Source organism: Pinus tabuliformis, chromosome 1_1 (assembly GCF_031772625.1).
Source record: "Pinus tabuliformis cultivar Carrire ecotype Pingquan chromosome 1_1, CPIR1, whole genome shotgun sequence".
NCBI classification, from domain to species: domain Eukaryota; kingdom Viridiplantae; phylum Streptophyta; class Pinopsida; order Pinales; family Pinaceae; genus Pinus; species Pinus tabuliformis.
Window position 1 is genome coordinate 801,023,128 of NC_142297.1, and position 16,886 is coordinate 801,040,013.

The window sequence follows — 16,886 nt, forward strand, 5'->3', positions numbered from 1 at the left end:
GTGATGTGTTCTGCCAACTCCACTTCCTTAACTAACACATAGGGAGTCAAATCATATCATAGTAACTTCTTGTCACATATTTACCCCGGTTGGCCTGTTACTTAGGTAGATGTGGGAGGAGGTTGTTACATTTGTTCTTCTTGTGTTCACTTGCACTACTCTGACAATATGAGTTAGATAAAATATAAACAAATAAGAAAAATAAGAGGTTATAATTTCATAGCATGAAAGTAATTCAAATGTAAGAGAGCTATATGGCAGTGACACATGTTGTATAAACATGTTTAGTAATATCACATTTTCTAGTGTTTGAACTTTATACATCATTGCTACAGGATTGTACCATATATTGTATAAATGTTCTAAGTACTGACATATAAATGAAAGAGTGCACCATTTATCTATAAAAAAGATACTACACATTTTTCAGCTTCAATCGAAATGATCTTGTAGAGATAATCCTGCATATCATGCAACAACTAGAACAATATCTTACAAGCTAGACAAGGATTCTATTTTTAACTAGCTCATTTGAAAAGTAATGTAAAATCTATTTGTAATGGGTATGCTAAAAGGATTGCAAGATGAACACCTAGCAAATTCTTTCTATTTCCATGTTATCTTATAAATATTAAACATATGTATTAGATAATCAATGGAGTTTGACATGCAGATAGGAAAAATTGTAGTAAAAGTGAAAGTGAAAGTATTGTAAGTGAAGAAATATGGAGAACTAGCTTTGAAATATTAATTTAATGTGAAATATGGGAACATAAACACAAGTATAATACATATTATATGCAATGGTACACAATTATAGCTTTGCTAAATGGTGAACTTTGATTGATTTATTAAAATAAATATTAAAATAGATGAATTTGTAAAAGTTTAAAATGCATAGTTGTTCAAAATTAATTGTGTGTTTGGTGAATAAAATATTCTATGGGCATCCATTCTCTTACACATACCCCACCCTTCGCACATTGTTCATTCGATACAAATTCACAGCTCCCACACATACCTCGTCCTCCATAGATCCTTTTTGCACACTTAAATTTGTGGAATAATAAAAGATAAATATAGTAGAAATAGTTGTCTTGCTATCAATGATAGAGCACTAGTCAAATAAATGCATCCCTTTGCTTGCCCCCCACCCTTCTCTGGCACACAATGAAATCTCCCCACAAGAAAATATTTGAATAATGAAACATGCTAAAATTGACCCAATATCGTTAGTTCAAAGTAGATGTTGAAAATGACTGAAAAGTTGATGGTTATTGCTAAATAAATTACATTGTGTGGAATGCTTAAAGATTACATTGAACCTTAATACTAGTTTACCGTCTCTAGAAATCAAGAAAAATCAGAGATACATGACAAATTCAAAGATATTTTGTTTAATAAGACTAGTTTTCTAATATGAAAAAGAAAGAGAAATCTTGTGGGAGAACTATGCCAGAAATACTATGCAAGATAAATTGGGAAGAAATACGCAAAAGTAGCTTTGAAATATTAATTTAATGGGAAATATGAGAAAATGAAGAAAAAAATAATTGATATAGTTAGAGACAATGGTACACATTGATAAATTTTCTAAGAGGTGTGCTTTCTCCCAGACATACCACGTCCTCTGCACATTCTTCGTTTCTCATAGCTAAATTTGTAAAATAATAAAATATAAACAGAATAGAAATAGTTTCCTTGCTGTGAGTGGCAGAGCACTAATCGAACAAACACCCCCCCTTTCTCTTTATAGTTTTTCTTATTACATTCCAAATTGAAGTTTATGTTTCTAGCCAAATTAAATTTTCCTTCTATGAAGTAAAATTCTCTATGCATTCGTGTTCTCCCGCACATACCTCATACTTCATACATCCTTTAGTCCACATAGATTCATAGCTTTATGCAACTGCTATTCCACAAAGCTAAATTTGTAAAAGTCTTAAATCCAAAAAAAAAAAAAAAATCATCTCATTTGATTATTATTATCACATTGTACAACTCAATTTTTTTATATATCTTTTATGTGTTCTGTAACATGTAATGTTATATATAGAAAGGAACATGGAAATGTATATAGACATATGAAACATTACACAACAATGTTTTTCTTACATCTTCTGTAGAACTACTGTCCCACACAAAAGAGGTAGTTCATTTAATTATTGCATAAAATTCCAAATAAGAGCAACACAATTCCATTTTTGACAAGCACTAGCAAACGTAAATTTTTATTAGCCTTGCGTTAACATTTCTTGAATAGTTATTCACAATTACTTCGTGCTTTGAAATTATTTCCACTCTACAACTTGCCCCATTTTTATCAAATTTGATATTACAAATATAACCATAAACAAAGCTTACATTGCTTATGCAGAGAGTTTTCTATGAAGAGATTTCATTGTGGGGAGAGATTTCATTGTACAAAGTTTTATCCACACTCTGTGTAACCTTTACTCAATTAACTAGCAATATTTGGAATATGGAGATATGGATTATCTCTATTTAATTAGCCACATTTCATTTTTTGTATTAGTAGATTGTAGAGAGTGAGAAGGTCTACACAATGAAATATTGAAAGCTTCTTCAACAATATCGCACAAGACTAGTGGTTATTTTATTATTAACATATTATGGGGAGTGCGTAATTTTGTAAAATGAAAGCTTGAAAGCTTCCTCCACACAATGGACTTCCTCCACATTACCACACATGTGCATTTGTGTTAATTTTGAGATTATATGGTAATGTTAATATTTTAATGCTTTGAAAGTCATGCGTTTAGATTTGATATCTCAATGCTTTGAAATAATGTCATATGTAATAATGTTATTTTCTTTTGATGCAATGACAATTCTAATTGAAAAATTAATATATAGATTAGTTTATATTTTAAAAGCATATCCAAATTAATATATAAGATAAGTAGATTTACTTTTGATATGTTAATTTAAATATTAATGATTTCAAATAATGAATGTGGTAGCTTTTAATAATGTGTTTTTCTTTAATGTTTTAATTGTAATCCATTTAAAATATTTTGGAGTTAGAACACATGCAATTTGGCTCACCTAATTTATTATTATGTTTATCTATATGTAATTAGACTAGCTTCATTTTTTATTATTAATAGATTATGCGGAGTGTGGAGGTTTGCACAACGAAAGCCTCACTTTCCTATGACTTCCCCTTTGTTTCATTTCACTGCCTAATCATTTATTTGGGTAAAGACTAGTTCTCAAGTTGGGCCAACCCATCATGTTGTTTGGGCACACCCCTTACCATTCGAGCACCTGAGCGTGCCTAACACACAACACCTTTTCGAGGTGTGAGTGTGCAACTGAGTGTGCCTAGGTTGCAAGTTCCCATGTCATTGTGTATTGCACGTCACCCAATGGCTTGATTCATGAACTCACATTTCCTTGTTCTATATGTTGTGTCAATTGTTGCTCATGTCACCTGATCATGCCCATCGCACATCTCATTTAGCCCATGCCCGTCTACTTCGTCCAACCCACAGAGGCTTCACTGGGGGAGAAATACCATACCATGCAACTTCATATTTGGGAATATATTTTGAGGAAAAAATGACATAATATATTGAGCATATAATAGGGGGTAAAGGTTTTTTATATTCGCCGGTAAAAAATCTAGTTCAAAGTTAATAAAAAACTATAAAGGGGTGTAAAAAATGTTAATAAAAAAATGGATACCTATAATATTTATAGGTTCATTGAGTGAAGCCCCTGTGGTCCAACCAATCATCACAACATGCGGCCCATGCATCCAACGTGCCACGCCTACACTCCACACCTCTCGCATCCCATGACTTGGGTGTACATAGTTTATAAGTTTCCAAGTATTATCATGAGTTCCCATTTGGCCATAGTGCCAACTCTTAGAATTATAACAAAACACCAAGTTTTTTTGATATACTGTATGCAATGTGAAACTGTGCATTCATACATTTTTCATATTTATACATTCTACTTAACATACTTAATAGTTAAAAGGGGACTTCATTTGATATTATATACTAAGGCTACAGTGCAAATGTGTAAACAACATTTTCCTTGTATGGAGTGCAAAAGTGGAATTGAATTTGCTTATCTCTGCATGTAGCTCTTGTTACAACATCCCCATGTAGAGCCCTTTAACAATGTACCTTGGAGACTAAGGTTATTTTTCTATTTTTGCAAGGAGAAAAATACACTACACAATAGTTTAAAGGTCCATCCAATTTTCAGGAAATGTTATTATAGTGAATCAATGAGATCATTACCTTTTTTTTTTTGTGATTTCCTCCAATATGGGTTTCATGAAAGCGTCTAGTTTTCACTGGTTTTATTTCTGGTATCGGTTTTGCTAGTGTGTGAAGTAGTTGTCATGTATAAATATAGGCCAACCACGTTTGCATTGTAGAATCTAAGAGTTTCAATAGGCTTCAATTGGTTTCATGAAAATATTTGATATACTTGTGTAGATATTTGCTTGCACAAAACTTTCACTATGTGGAAATATCTTCACAAGCAAGGCTCTGTACACTACTTGTTCACACAATAAAATCTCTGTACAATGGCTATCCATATTCAACAAACTTGATAATCACAATAAATGTATTAACTTTTTTTATTTAATTATGAGGTGGGAAATTTCATTCACACTGTCAACAAGGTTTCATTTGGAACACAATTCAATATATATGAAAAATTTGTTATCACCTAATAGTGTTTTCCAACGTGGTGACAAGTTCCCAATTTTGTCGGGAGGAAAGATTCCTCTCATTGTGCGGAGACAAATTTCTTCCACACAACAGGAGGAAAATTCTTTCTAAAAATATTTCACTATGGGCAATGTATTACCCCATTATGGTATAATGTGCTGAAAGCAATATGTGCAGCAAAATATTCATTCATTGTTTATGAAATTTCTCCACACAATGAAATCTCCTCACCCAATGAAAGTTGTATGCACAAAGCTCAACTACTAAATAATTGATTAAAGGTTGTGCAATATGCATAATGAAAGATTTTCGTACAATGAAATCTTTTCACACAAAACTTTCGCATTTTTTCCTTTTTTCCTTTTTTGAACAATATCGATTCACTTTCTATGAAGCTCTTCTTCTAGTTAAGATTGAAACATTTTATATCAAGAAATTATATTCCCGAAAATCAAAATAACATAAAATCATATATCAAATTTATTTTGAAATTATAAAAAGCTTTCTTTATGTACATTAGGGAGATATGGGGAAAGCGCAAAAAAAACATTACCTAGAGTGTCACAATCTAAACAAATTTAAAATATTAAGACAATTAAGAATACTCAAAATACATAACAAATAGAAGTACTTGAAAATTAAAAAATTGTTAACTACAGTTCTATTTTGGTTATTGGCATACTTGTATCCATGACATAATAAAAAATCTCAAAGCATAGATCTCTAACATTAAGCAATACAATCACAGTAACAACAATTGTATCAAGTTTCAAATTTCAATATTCATATCTATGATTAAAATAAATACAATTCATGGAACACACATCTAAAATCCAAAGTTATTCTTGACTATTCATTATGAATATGATGAGTGATGTATTCTTTATTAATGTTTATTAGTGGTGTCGCATAATACAGATGCACAAAATATCTTCTTCAAAACATTAAGAACTTTGGTTCTCAACAAGAATCACTTATATCGGTAATGAAAAATCCTAATAGCTTAGTTCATTAGCTCTTTCACTATGCTATTCTAGAATCTTCTCTTTAACTATGTGCTTCTTCATTACAGAAAAGTAAATGTGTTTGTCCCAAAGGGAACTGGGATTAGGCTCTTGTGAACTGTAATATGGAAAAAGGAAATTGCATTGAGAAACTAGACTAGGTGACATTAATAAAATTATTAACAAATACTGATGACTAAATACTAGCAAACAGAAAAAGAATAGGTGAATATTTAAGGACACTTATAGTATGCGAAAGAATATACATTAATTGTTTCACTATCGATTTTCTTACACATCCATGGCTTGTTGAACCAATGTGTTCAATGTAGATTTAATGAAATATTTCATTGGACTGATTATAATCTCTATTTTAACACTTTGATTGAATATTTCCTTCTCGATCTCCATGGCCTCTTCTTGTAATTGAGTAGCTAAGACAGACTTCTCATCATTAATACTAATAAATCCAACTAGCCATTTGTTAATTTGTTGTAGATAAAAATTGGTTATATCATCAAACTATTTTTCTATTGAATCTTTTAACTTTTCCAATTCAATTGTTAACATATATTTTGTGATCAATTCATAATTTTGTATGACTGTGGGCCATCTAGATCTTAAAAATTTTCACCACCTCTATAAATGCATCACTTAATCTATTATTTATGCTTTCACATTCAGAAATAATGTTTTCTATTGTATTGATTCTTTTGGACCATGCACTTTTTATTTGCATCATTCGATTAAAATTTCGAATTTCTCTATTCTTTTGTCTAGATCAGGCAATAATTCAAGCCTTTGAGTAAAAGAAAGTAAGTCATTGTCAACAAAATGCTTTTTTTATTAATATTACTTCTCACCAAATCAAGAAATGAGTTGATTTCTTGTGCTAACTGTAGCAAATCAAAAACCACTTTCAACACACATTCAATGATTTCTAATATATGGAATATATTAGTGAAAATATGACATTTGACTCTATTAATGAGTTTCAGAGATTTAATATATCCATCATATGTGCCAAGAGTGGGAATGGTAGATAACAGTGTCCGTATTGGGAGTGGAGTCATCAATAAAGGACTCAGATTTAAAGCATTTTCTAGCTCTTTTATTGTTGTTTTTAATACCAGGTTATATGATTCTCGTTTCTCAATAGACGTTGCAAGTGCATTCCTAGTAGCTTTATGGAATTTCATCAAGTTGCTGGTTGTAATTCTAGACATATCACCATTCCCTTCTATTTTATCAATAACTTTCTTACTATGCACCTTTACTTTTTCAATTTTCAATGTTTTTTGTTCTTGTTATACTTTGCATCTTGAAAAGTGATAGAGCGATCATTGAAACTAGAAAATTCTTTGGAAATTTGCTCCATTATTTTCTTTTTCATTCAAACAAGTACTAACCCAATCAAGTAGTGAACCACTTTCAATTTCCACATTCATAGCTTCTTCAATGCTTCCTTTTTGCAAGGGACTTTTGGATTTTTCCAATTCAATGATGTGAATTTTATTTGGAATAAATGTCTGGTAGGCTCCTTATAATTCACACTACCTAATGGTTGGCCATGAATCAACTTTTCACTTTCAGTATATTTTCATTTTATTTCATTCAAAGATGAAGGCCTAATTCCAAATGTGCAAGCTGAAGATTGTGCAGGGTTTCTACCTCTTTTTGCACTTTGTTTCAACGTTGACACTCACTTATTCAACAATTTCTCTAGTACTCATTGTTGATTCTTGATTATTACTTGGAGCAATGTGACTCTTTTTTCTTTCATTTATAGGTCTTTTCAACAAGATATTTTGTTTAATTGCACCTAGATGTGCGATAAATAAAGTTTATGGGTCAACGTCTCATCAAGATTCAATTTCTTTTGAATTAAAACAACGCAAAGACTTCACAAGCTCTACAAGGTGGCTTCCATTCTTCATGGTTACTTGTCCAATGGTAAATTGAAAAGAAATATTTTTTTTTTTTTGTTCAAATATAACATTTTAATCGTAGTATTTCCTGCATAATTCAATAGCAAAATACTTTTCTATAACAATTCTTCGAAGCAATAATGGTTTACCTTGAAACCTATTAACACGAATGACCATATTATTTCCTCCTTCTTCATGTATCCATTTTCCCCACAGCAAAAATTATGCTTTACTAAATATTCAATGGGACTCTTGTCCATTTATCCTGCAAATAACTTTCTTTACAAAAATATCTTGAATTGGACAAAAAATTGAAGTAGCTTCTTACCTCCACAATATGGGATACCAGAACTACATCGATTCCTTTTTAAAATTGAAGTTAGAGTTATGCAACAAGTCATCAAAGACATGAATTGAGATGAGGGTTGTTATCAGATACACCATCATGAAGAATCTACCGCTTTTGAATAAATTCATTAATTGAAAATTCAATTCATCTAAAATAAGGTCAGCTGAGTCAAATACACAATTTTTTTATATAAATAATAGAGCACAGAGAGAATGGATCTTGCGACAATGTCTATAGTTTCTTGGCCCACTAGATGAGCACAAAGCCAACAAAACTCTCTAGACAATTAACTACAAAGTAATATCTAGAAACGAAATATATGGAGAACCTCAGAAGTGAAATGAAGTCTTGAATGATGTTCAAGCCACTTGCCTATGACTCTAAAATTAATTTTTTTTTTTTGACAGATCTAAGCATATATCTAGAATCAGTAGCTTGAATATGCGCTTGAATGCCTATGGAGTCAAAGAAATAGGAATATTTTTTACTATTAGCATAATTGTTTTCATCTTTAAATCAAAATTATGTGCACACATATAAACGATTTCTCTTAAATAAAACACTTTTGGGATGCATGCATCATTCACTAATCTGCTAGACCAAATCTTACCACTATTCTTCTCTTGCATGAAAATATTCACATATTGTTGATATGTAGTTGACCACTAAAATATTTGATTGATAAGTGCAAGTGGATTAATTGTATCAGTGCAAATAGCTTATTTCCTTCCCTTGCTAGCAATTTTCACTTTATACTTTGTTAATCTGTAATGTTTTCAATGCCCTTTAGGTATAGATTTATCGATATGCTAGATGATCACCACATGTTACTATTCTACATGTGAAATCTCTTTTACATGAGACTTTGAATAAATAGTGATTCAAAATGGAAAAGTCGACGTTTATGCGAAATAGTATAAATAATTCACATAGACTAAATAGGACACAATTCCATTCATAAAATGATAGAATTTTCAGTATGATTTTTAGAAAACCCGATATAGATTTTTTGGAAAACTAGATTATGGTTGGAAAGCTTCAGGATTTTTGGTATCATGGTGATTGTTGATAGTACTAAATTTTATTATTTTTCCATTGTGCTATCTACTACTATTCTACATGTTTAATCTCTTTGACAAAACATTTTGGATAAATAGCAATTCAAAAATAGAAAAGTTTACATTTCTAAGAAGTAGTGGAAATAATTTAAAAACAAATATCAAAATTCAGAAACCATTTACTCCATGTATGAAATAAATTAAATGTGAAACATTTCTAATAATGACAACTAGCCTACAAGTCATCAAGAATCACACCAAATACTATATCGATGTCACTTTACAAGTAGTAGCATTTATCATTCCAAATTACTTGTTGATTTGTTCATTCACCAAAAGAATACCAAATTGTTAATGTCACTATGTCGAGTACGAAAATGAGGAAAGCGTACTCTGGACAATGAATTTTTTTTTTTCAATTTTACATAATGATAGTTTGTAATTTCATTCCTTTTCCATTTGTAGTGTGCCCCTTCCACATTGATTAAAATTATTGTTGGGTAGTGGAGGCCCTACGTAATGGTTTTGGGACCCAAAGTCCACAATTTTGGGAAAAAGTATGGTAAAGACTCCGCGAAGTGCACAGAGCGCAAATTGTAATGAGTCAAGTCAAAGGATTTTCCACCCAAGAATAATTTAAAATAATAGGAAGTGAGTCAGCCTGGCCATGGTTCGTGGACCATAGGAATGTATAAATAGAGAAAGGCTCTATGGCTAGAAAGTAGTTTTTTTGAGAAGTCTTTGTCTTGGATCTTTGTGTTATGGGTTTGTGAAGACAGTATCATCTGCGTCTGTAAGTTTGAGTCAAGGGTGTTGGTAGATAGATAGAGGCTCTGCAGCTGTGTTCCTAGAGGCCTGGTAGAGTCCATAGCTATGTGCGTGGACCCTTGTAGCTAAGTGCACAGGGCAGATCTGGTTGTATTGACAAAAGATTTTAATAAAGATAAGTGGTTTACGAAGTATCGCAGATCTATTGTGTTCTGGTTTATGCATCTGTTATATGAGTTTATATCTTTTTATAATTGCATGCACTAGGTTTTATTGTTAAATGTTTGCTTAAAGACTGTACCAAGAAGATCAGATCTTAATAATTTCATTAATAAGAAAGTGCACCCGTGCGGATCTTTGTGATAGTAATCTAGAGTGGCGCGAGGCCACAGAACGGTTCACAACCCCTCGAGACCACATCAAGACATCCCAAGGGTGCGGAAACCTAGTTCTAGCACCCTCCCTTGCTACCTTGGGTGAGACCACAGTCTGCGCTCTGTGGGATGTTGCCGAAAGGACCGGTAGTTGCGGTATTTGTTTGGCTAATAACTCTTCCGAACCTGGTTCAGGGTCCAACAAGCCAACAAATGGTTCCATTTTCAAGACCGAGATCTGCCTAAGGGATGTCTAATGTTGGAACACTGGAACCCTACAAAGAAATAGCTTGAAGATTGGTTGGATCAGAAGCTTCATGAGTTCATGGTACAAGAAAATAGAAACCCACAGATATCTGAGGAAAGGTGGTTGGATCGCTACATATACATAGAAATCCACGAGATATTCTTCATGTCGTTCTCGAAAGAACTGTATGAGTGGATCGCGAGGCTAACTGACAATATGGGAAGGTGCAGACTTGATCACCAATAGTGTGGACTCCAGCGCTGGTGCGCAGGCTAGGAGCATCTGAAGGTAAGATCGTGAGGGTGGTAGATCATTGGTTAGATCGGGTAATAGGAGGGTTTATCACTAAGTTCATGATAGACACCACTGTAAGTTACAGTGAAGTAGAAAGGTGTTTTCTCCAAGGACCGCAGGGTAAGTACATCAAATCATTGAATACTTGGATTAAAATGCTGTTATGTGAGAAATGGGTTATACGAATCCATTGATGTCTAGGGTAACATGGAGTGGAAGAGGCTATCGAGGGATCGAAGGATTAGAAAACAGTCCCCTGATTTCACGGTCACGAGAAAGCAAAGAGGAACTTGCTAGGTTCTCTCCGAGAAGTGCAGTCGAGTTGATAAACTAGTGCATTCCACGGTTACCAAATCCACCCACACCATCACCCACTTCACTTACATCAACCCCGCCTTCATCAACCACATCTCCACCTACCCCACCTCCACCACCTCCAAGGGTTGGAATGACAAATGTGATCAAGTTGCCTGTATTTAGTGGCATAGGAAACAAGGCACTAGATCAGTTCTGTTTCATAGCAAAGGTAGTATGGGAAGCCCAAGGCATTACGGATGATAACCTTAAAAATGCCACTTTGGTGAGCACACTGTAGGATCGCGCGCTGACATGCTAAATAAAGTACTCTAGCGCATCCGAATGCAGGAATAGTGGCAATTCAGGACGTGCTGAACAAAGAATTCAGCCAAACAAAATCGGAAACACAGTTGATCATTGGGTTCAAGGAGGTCGCGATGATGCCTTGTGAAACCCCATGGGATCTAGATCAGAGATTAAAAAGTACAATCCATGAGGAAAACATGATGCTAACGGATGCGCAGCACTACACATCGTTCATGGCATCATTGACACCACATATTAGGACAACGCTATCATAGCAAAAGATCTCAACCCAAGTTGAACCATTGGAGACAATGATGAGGTTGCATGAAACTCCAATACAAGATCTGGGGTTGGGAGTTTAGAAAATCCACGCACAACTACAAAACTTATGCTTAGAAATTCAAAGTTTGAAACAAGATAAAGCACCCCAGTTAGAGGCACATGCAAATATATGGTGCATAAAATGTAAAGGCCAGGGCCATGATAAAGATCACTATCCGATATTCACAAAATATCAGGCAGGAGGGGGCCCAATGCCATTGTGACCAGAGGCACAAGTAGGGTCGAGCATGGCACCCTCGCTTTGGTGCACAATCTGTTAGGTGGGAGGAAACCACAACACAGACAACTGTCACTTATTGTCAAAACTGATACAACCCCCTCAGCAACTATTTTGCAATTTTTGTAGATCGATGGGCCATGATGAATGCAATTGTCGAAGTTATGAGTTGTTGATGGAACAAACACCTACTTATAGGATGCAAACTAAGGCGCAAGGTCAGGATCTAGCTGCAGTGATAGCGTGGGGTGGATTTTAGGGATGCAGACAGGGATGGCGAGGAATGGGACCTAGATGAGGCTGAAGACAATTAATCTACTACAATTGTGGAGGACCTGGGCACTACATGCGAGATTGCACGAACCTGACCAGAACATGCTGCCCATACTATTACCAATTCAATCATGACGCAGTAGATTGCCCCACACTAATTGCACAAATGTGGGAAAAAGGGGTGCTCTATGCTACTCCCACTTAGAACATCCAGATGATGAAGGCGGAACTGCACAAGGAGGATCCTAACATGAACATGATGCTTAGAAGTGGTGCGACTACAGAAGAAGATAAGGTGAAGCAACCTAAGGAGAATGCACAGGTTCATAAGGCTGCTATAAAGAAACTTGAATTTGATTTGGAATGCGCAAAGGAAACCTTTATGGAAGCTAAGAAGAGCTTCGTGGAGCCTTCAACTTCGGGTAGCAAGGATCAGACTGAGTCGGAGTTTGATACTTCTATGTTAACTATCTCTTAGGGACATGCATGAAGCTACTATGGGACACTAGAGCGATGAAGGGATTGCAAGAATTGATAACCAGATGTGTAGGGTCCAGTGAACCGTGCATGATCAGGAAGCTAGGCAAGCATGCTTTCCGCACAGGGAAGGAGATTGGTGACTATGACATGGATCAAGTCGTTCTAGACTTGGGGTCATATGCAAATGTCATACCTAAACAGACATGGGAATGCATAGGTGGGCCCACATTTTAATGGTCTTCTATTCAATTATGGATGGCGAACCAGCAAAAGATCTTACCCATGGGGAGACTACAAGGAGTCACAGTAGATATAGAAGGTGCGAACACACAAACTGACTTTGAGGTAATAGAAATTGTGGATGACAGTAACCCTTACTCAGAACTATTAGGGATAGAATGGGCCACAGACATGAATGGAGTCATTAATCTAAAAGATCGAAAGATGATATTTGAGAAAAAGTCTTTGCGCGTAGTCGTTCCACTAGATCCGTTCAAAGAGGTGTGCTACATCGAACCCGTACATTACAAGGAGAGTGATGAGGACTTGGATCATATCTACCAGATCACAACACAAGATCAGGATCAGGTGAATCTGAGAGCGGACGGGAGAATCTCATGGGAATGCGATAGTTCTTGTACATCGGACTCTGATGAAGAGATTGAGCGATGGCAGAACCGATTGCATGAGGTAACAATGCTAAATTGTAATATGATGACTAGATCACTATGCCATGTAACGATAGAAGCAAGGGAGTGGCTAACTAATGAGGGTGCAACAAAAGTGAAGGAACTAGTAGAGCACTAAAAACCAGTGAGTTTGGAAGAAAAGCGGGGTACACAAACGGGGTCACCGAGTGCCACAAAGACTAGGGGAGAGTGGTGTGACTTTAGGAAATCAGCGCGCGGTTGGATTAGAGGACAAAAGGGGGCGAGCATCCATTTGCAACATAGGGTGTGGGTGCATGGTGTGCTAATGCCTAACCAGATATGAAGCAAAAATCCAAATTCACCACAATGATGTAGCTCGCCAGTTGTCCGCAACAAAACCAGCAGGAGGGCGCATGAACAGCATAAGACGATCCACTGGGACTCTACGGATACCAAAGAGGCGATGGACTTATAACAGGAGGGAGACGCAGGTGCGCTTCTTAATCGTAAGACAAAAGGGAACCCAGAATGAGCGAAGTAGCATCAGGCTGCATGAAATTAATGATAAACAAGCATAGCAGAGAAGGAAAAGCATGATGTTTGAAAAAGGAATCAGCAAAATAATACAGGGCGTCACACGAGAGGGCCGTGTGAATTTGTACATGAGGAAATCCAGTCTAGCTAGGTCTACCTTGGCAATAAGACGAGCTGCAACCCTGCTATCATGGTTGTGACTGCACCAACGGAGGAGTGTACCCCATACAGCAGCACCTATGGAGCTAATGGATATGAAGGCACTCAAAAGGTGCCCGCAGCCTGGGCTAGCAAGGATGCTGAGACATTGCACCTGGGGTGCAACCACCTGACTAGCTGTGGAAAGCATAGTCTCAGCACCCCCCTGTAGTTGAAAGAAGGTGTGGGACTATAAACAAGTTTATGGAAGGTTAGCATGGAAAGAAAGTTCCGTGCAGGGCCAGTTGGATAGTGCGATTTTGGTTGCGCCAAAAGGGCTATGCTGCTGTGTGGAAAGGCTGGCAGGTGACTGTTAATGCCACTATTCCTAACAAGAAGTTCTAGCTATGGCAAAGAGGAGTGGGCGACGGGTCATTAAGATAGAAGTTCCGAGATAGATACGAAAAGATCTGCCGCTTAGAGGATATTGATGAACTGGAAGTGGAGGGAAGGGATATATTCAAATCTATGCACTTCTATAACATCCTTTGGAAAACACTAGGAAATGTGGGTTCTGAACTAGTGACAACTAGCAAACACCCTGCTACCAGGCACCCCATGAGTACCATGGAAAGAACCCGAGCACGATTTGTAGAAGAGCTGCATCCAACCTAGGAGGAGCTAGATGAAGTGGCTATGACCCCCAAGATTCCAAGTCCTAGGCACACCATGGCCTCGAAAAAACAAGCAGATGAAGGGGCCAGACATGGTATCACTGAGATTTAGTAAAAGGTCAGTAACCTAAAAGGGCAAAGAAATCACCACCGAACCCAATGAGGACAACGAATATTTGCAGGCCCTAATCACTCAGATTGAAGCACAAGATGAGGAAGAAGAAGATGCATTCCAAATACCTTCATTATCCCCATATGTCTCTCCATGGAATGGGACGGCCAAGATACCGAAAGACCTAGACACTGCAAAGAGTACACTACAAACCCTGCTTCTTCCAGATGAGATAAGGTTAGATGGTTTGCCACTGGGCCGAGTACCAAGTATCAAGTTTGAAGATTTGGATCTAGTGGACATTGACAAGTTCCCCCAATTGGCCGTAGACAAATTACTCCAGCAGAAATGGTTACTGGGTGTGGAAAAGGCGGGCTTACTTAATCTAAGGTGGATACCCCACTATCACCGCATGGCCATCACCATTTTTGTGATCTGACAGTTACTCTGTCTAGTACATGATGGGTATCTCTGGTTGGAAGAGTCGATTCAGATCACATCTGATTTAGTACACCAGATTACTCACCTTCGATTAAAGGGAACGACCCCACAGTCATAGCCGAAATAAGTAGTGATGTGGGCCTTGCAGAAATAATGTAGGATAAATATAACCTAGAAAAAGGAAAGCATGGGTATGTAATAGTGAGCATCAACGATTGAGGGGTGTGAGTCACCATCCAGTTACTAGCTAGTAAACTCATGAGGAAATGCCATGCAGATGAGGTGCCAACTCCTATTATTGCGCTTGTGGAGAAATGTGCAGAAGTAGTCGAGTTCAACTGGGCACAGTTCCTATGCGACGAATTTCTGACAAATTGTAAGGAAGCATAGGAGAAAGGTAAGACTTTCCATTATGCATGGTTGCTACTATCAACCCTTTTGGTTGCAAGAGAATTTTCTCAGGATAGCCAGTTTCCTAGCATTGAGCACAGCCTACCTGAAGCAGTGCAATTTACCTCACTCTAGGCTACGAAGGATGCCACGAGGGTCTGGGAGATCAAGGTATTCTGGATATTCATGGAAGCAATTATGTAGGCATGGATCTCTCGTAGACTGTGGATGTCCCCAACAATCTACAAAAATTTGCAAAGCACAGTCGAGTTCAAAGCAGACCTACACAACCTCTATATCCGGGCGCGGAAGGATCCAAGGCAAACATGGGTCAAGCTCCCATTCATTGCAACCGACGATGAAATTTATGAAGTATTGGCAGCATGGCCCTCAGAATGATGCGCCCTGGACAGGGACGCATTAGAAAGGATGGCTGCACATTAGCAAAAGAAGGAAATCTAGCAGTGACTCACTAAACTAGTGGAAAGGACACATTAGGGAAAAAAGTCCGCTTCACTACAGGAGACAAACCAAGAAGTAATTGCCGGAGAAACCTCGGAGGATCAAGAAATGTCCTCAGAACAAGTCTAGTAGAAGGAATCAAAGACACATGAATGCACCGAATTTACCACAACAACGACCCAAGGTAAAGGGCTACGCAGCAAGGAATTTCCACATGCATGTAAGAAGTCCAAAACAACTAAGACTCTGGAGAAAGACTTTCTTGACAGTAGCGAACCAGCGTGCAATGTCACTACCAGCACATGGGAGGAGCCGATGACAGAGGAAACAACTGTGTTGGGGGAGCTTAGAGCGCAGCTGCGAGCATTACAGGTGTGACCCTCAGGAGGGATGTTACCAAACCTAGCAGATGATACAACCGCAGCCGAGCAGATGGTGCATATTCACACAATGAACACTTTAGTGTTGCCAGCAGGTGTTGTCTTAACCGAAACTGAGGATGACAGGCGAACTTGGGGGTTGAATTTGGCCACTCTGCCCTAAGAAACCCTCTACCAACTACAAGATGGTGTAACCACTAAGCTACGTGCCAGGGAAGGCCATGCACTCCAAATCTTAATGGAGCATAAGGTAAGTCTGGAGTAGATCAGCCTACAGTGTGATGACTTGGTCACCCACAACTAGGAAGTGGAACAGGTCATGGCGACGGCTTGTAACAAAGTACGAGAGGTGGTTGTCCCAGTGGAACTTCCAATAAAGGACAAGATCTATTACATGGCCACTGGATTCTATACGGCCCAAGAGGAGGCCACAAAGGCTCAGTGGGA